Source organism: Lipotes vexillifer, unplaced genomic scaffold (genome assembly GCF_000442215.2).
Source record: "Lipotes vexillifer unplaced genomic scaffold, Lipotes_vexillifer_v1.1 scaffold875, whole genome shotgun sequence".
Lineage (NCBI taxonomy): Eukaryota > Metazoa > Chordata > Mammalia > Artiodactyla > Lipotidae > Lipotes > Lipotes vexillifer.
The window spans coordinates 1,835,922-1,839,531 of NW_006792177.1; positions in this window are offsets into that span (position 1 = coordinate 1,835,922).

Here is a 3,610-nt window from a genome sequence, read left to right on the forward strand (position 1 = left end):
GGGTGGGAGGGGTCTCTGGCCCGATCCCAAATCCCTGTTTTCCGGGCCGGATCCATCCGGCTTTCCAGGGATTCCACATCCTTGCGTTGTCCGTGTGTGTTTGTCTGTGTGTGGTGGGGGGTGTCCCCGGAAACGCTGTCCGTGTGTGTGTGGGTGGGTGGGGTGGGGCGGGGGGTGTCCCCGGAAACGCGCCGACCCGGGCGCCGACCCCTCTCTACTGCCCCGGAACTTTGCGTGTGTACTCCTGGGGTCGGGCCGGGGCGCTGCCATAGTTCATTCTGAAAGAAGAAATTTGGACAGTGAGAACAGAATTTGCTCAGGTCCATTTAATAGGAAGAAAGAGGAAAACTCCTGGCACGAGAAAATTTGCTCTTGCAGTGACCAACTTTTCTTTCCCGGGCCCCTCTCTTTACCGTCCACTCCCTACAGTTGAGGCCGCTTAGGAAGGGAAGCAGGGGCTCAGAGCTGCCCAGAATTTAAAATGAGCCAATTGGGAATGCAGGTCTCCTCCTTTTTTTTTTTTTTTTTTTTTTACTTTTGGTGAATAACACAAAGAATACCATTTTTTGAAAAATTAGTTCCTAATTGTATTTCCTGAAGATAAAAATAATAATGGCAGAGCTGAGCCCAATGTTGAGGGTTTGTTTGTTTTTTTTTTTGAGGTCAGTGAATGATGTTTGTAAGACAGGAAAATAGGAATGTTTAAAACCTCTCTAGGAGGGTGAATGCCTTCAGAAGCCTTTGCCCAGGGTAGGGATCCCTGTTCTATAACCAGTCACATCTCCTGAAAGATCTCTTCTCTTGCCGCCTGCTTGCTGTTAAGGCAGCTCTAGAACCAGAAGATGGTGGGCAAGGAGAGGACTGGTGGTGGAAGATGGGCGAACATCTTCCTGCCTGGCCACTCCTCTACAAAACACAGATTTGATGCTGTCACTTGTTTACTTAAAACTCCCTCGCTTTCCTTTTCCCATAGGGTGAATGAAGCCCAAAATGCCTTAACAGGTTCTACAGGGCACTTGACAGTCTTGCTTCAACTTACTCTTTTACTTTTAGCTGAATCCTTCAATTCTCCTTCCTTTCATCCCCCTCTCTGGCCAATCAGAATTGCTTGACTGCCTCTTTTTTGTGTGATCCTCTTTCCTCCCCACCTTTACCTGCCAACCTCCACCTCTTCCTTTAAAGCCCTTCTCATTTGAGAAGCTTGATGAGGGCAGGAGCTATGCCTTGTTCAACTGTTCATCTTCCATATTGAGAGGTTTCTTCCTCCCGATTGTCTTACAGGTCCTGTCCCATCTCTTCCACTTATGTTTACTTTCCAGGTACCCACTTCCTGAGAAAATCTTTTTTTTTTTAATTCAATGGAATGTTTTTTTTTTTTTGGCTGCGTTGGGTTTTTGTTGCTGTGCGTGGGCTTTCTCTAGTTGCAGCAGGTGGGGCTACTCTTTGTTGTGGTGCACGGGCTTCTCATTGCCGTGCCTTCTTGTTGTGGAGCATGGGCCCTAGAGTGCATGGGCTTCAGTAGTTGCAGTGTATGGGCTCAGCAGTTGTGGCTCGCGGGCTCTAGAGTGCAAGCTCAGTAGTTGTGGCGCACGGGCTTAGTTGCTCCGTGGCATGTGGGATGTTCCCGGACCAGGGATCGAAACTGTGTCCCCTGTATTGGCAGGCAGATTCTTAACCACTGCACCACCAGGGAAGTCCCCTGAGAGAATCTTTCCTGAGTGTTTCCTGCTTGGCGTGCACACCTATGACTTTTAGTATCTTGATTCCCCATCTCTTCATGTCCATCCCATCCAGCCCCCATAAGTAATCAACAGGCAGAAACTGGCAGGTCTCATATCCCACTGGCCTTCAGTCTGCTCGACTGTCTCTGAAAGGCTAAAAGCCCCACCATCTCTTTTTCACCTCTGCCTGCCTGAAGTGGCCTGGCTATGTGCATACTGTAAGGCAGGGTACAATCTAGGAGGCTGTTCACTGGGTACCTTTTAGACACTAATTTACCACCTAGGTGAAATTCAGAAACCAGAAAAGCCAGTCCTCTGACTGAACTACATTCACATGTATTCTGTTTGCCAGGCGAAGTGCTTGGCATACAGAATAAAAGTGAGGAAGTCACATCTTTACCTTTGAGGGGCTCACGGCTTAATGCAGGACAAGTGGATACAAATACTTATATCACAGGTACTATGAGAGTGTAATAATACCTTTTATTTGCCTTGTGTCAGGCTAGGTAATAAATGCTTTCCACGAATTATCTTATATAATTCTTTCTACCATCATGTGGTGGCTAATTATTACTAGACAAGGGTGGAAACTGAGCCCATACAGTGTGCAGATGAGGGAATAGTCAGGATTTGAATCTTGGCATTCTAGTTCCAGAGTATCTGCCTGGCTGTATAGACAGCATTCCCTCCCTGGGTGGTCTGAGAAAACTTGACTGGAAGGGAGACTTTGGATCATGAAGGATAGATAGGAGTTTATGTATGGTGGACAGGATACAGGAAAGAAGGAGCAGCACAGGCAGGCTTGGAGGTGGAAGGAACGCATTGTCCTTGGGGAGCAGGGAGAGGTTAAATGTAGTTGGATTGGGTAGAGGGAAGAAGGGTGGGAGATGAGATTAGGTTGGCTTGAAGGGCTGTAAGTGCTGTGTTAGAGTTTGGGCAGTGGAGACTTTAAAGGGGGGTTTTAAAGGAGGTCATGGGGACTTCCCTGGTGGTGCAGTGGTTAAGAATCCTCCTGCCAATGCAGGGGACACGGGCTCGAGCCCTGGTCCGGGAAGGTCCCACATGCCGCGGAGCACCTAAGCCCGTGCACCAAAACTGCTGAGCCTGTGCTCTACAGCCTACGAGCCACAACTACTGAACCTGTGCGCCGCAACTACTGAAGTCGGCGCACCTAGAACCCGTGCTCCACAACAAGAGAAGCCACTGCAATGAGAAGCCCGCATACCACAACGAAGAGTAACCCCCGCTCACCGCAACTAGAGAAATCCCGCACACAGCAACAAAGACCCAAGGCAGCCAAAAATAAAAGTAAACAAAATAAAATAAATTAAAAAGATAAAGGAGGTCAGGGACTTGGGCACACCAGGCTTTTGAAAGGTCATTCAGGGGCAGTGTGGGGCCAGATGTTAATACCCTTCCAATTTAGGAGGTAATGGTGAGGCTTCACAGAGGCAGAATCATAGTCTCTTAGACCCAGAGTGAGGCCTAAAGAGAATACTGCTGAGTTTTGGGAACAGGTCATACTTACGAGAAAAAATTCCAGCAGTACGAAAGCGTATGTATAGAGAAATGCCTCCCTTCTACCCTGACCTCCCCAGAGATGGTTGAAGTTTCCAGTTTCTGTGGCTTTACATAGACACTATTCCTGTATAAACATGTATCTGCCTATCCGTACTCCTATCCAATGGTACATACCAGTCACATCTTGCTCTTCTTTTTTTTCACTGCTGCTTGGCTTGGCTTGTAGGATCTCAGTTCCCTGACCAGGGATCAAACCTGGGCCCTCTGCAGTGAAAGCACGGAGTCCTTGCCAGGACTGCCAGGGAATTCCCATATCTTGCTCTTTTTTACTTAATGTAGGAAAATCATTACTTAACTTAGGAAATTAT